Source organism: Neopelma chrysocephalum, unplaced genomic scaffold (assembly GCF_003984885.1).
Source record: "Neopelma chrysocephalum unplaced genomic scaffold, ASM398488v2 Primary Assembly neopelma1_74, whole genome shotgun sequence".
In the NCBI taxonomy this organism is placed as follows: domain Eukaryota; kingdom Metazoa; phylum Chordata; class Aves; order Passeriformes; family Pipridae; genus Neopelma; species Neopelma chrysocephalum.
Genome location: NW_020897735.1, coordinates 9436826 through 9437480, shown reverse-complemented (window position 1 = coordinate 9437480; position 655 = coordinate 9436826). Strand labels below are relative to the sequence as shown.

Sequence of the window (655 nt, the reverse complement as noted above, 5' to 3'; positions counted from 1 at the left end):
ACAGCATCCCTCACCCCGCACAGCATCCCTCACCCCGCACAGCATCCCGCATCCCGCACAGCATCCCGCACCCCGCTCCGCCCCGCGCACCGCTCCGCACCCACAGCCCGCCCGGCTCCGCCCGGCTCCGCTCTGCTCCGGGTCCGGCGCTCCCAAAAGCCGCCGCCGTTCCCCGCCCCGGGCCCGCCCCGCCGCCCCCGCGGGCCCGGCGGGGCTGGGCTGGGCTGGGCTGGGCTGGGCGGCGGGACGGCGACACCGAGTCCCCGGGGCGGTGCGGGGCTGGGGCACCCCCACCCCTCACATCACCGCACCCCCACCCCGCACTGCCCCCGCGCCCCGCATCCCACCCCGCTCCCGACGCCTTCGCCCCGACTAACAGCAAAGCACTCACAACCCTCCCCAGCAGCACCGGGATCTGCTTCCCAGGCAGTCACCACTCCATGGAAGTCTCCAATAAAGCTTCCCAGGAAATGTGGCACATTGGTCTTGGTACAGGAGTCAGGGAGCGGAGGAGTTACCAGGGATCCGCACAGCAGCAGGAGCCCCACAGAGCCCAGAGGGCAGGTGAAGAGGGGCAGGGCAGGAGATGTCCAATGTGTCCCTGGTGTAATGTCCTCGCTGAGCAGCTTCAGTGTTCCAGAGCTTCCCTACCCCA

General features: G+C 70.7%; 1 protein-coding gene across 1 annotated transcript in view; it reads right to left on the bottom strand.

Annotated features, from left to right (window-relative positions):
• ADGRD2 (adhesion G protein-coupled receptor D2) overlaps positions 1-159 on the bottom strand; it is a 20973-nt gene extending 20814 nt beyond the window's left edge. The window contains exon 1 of the mRNA XM_027687939.1: positions 101-159. The gene's annotated coding sequence lies outside the window, so the exon portion shown is untranslated. The remainder of the gene's footprint in view (positions 1-100) is intronic.
• Positions 160-655: the final 496 nt, after the last annotated feature.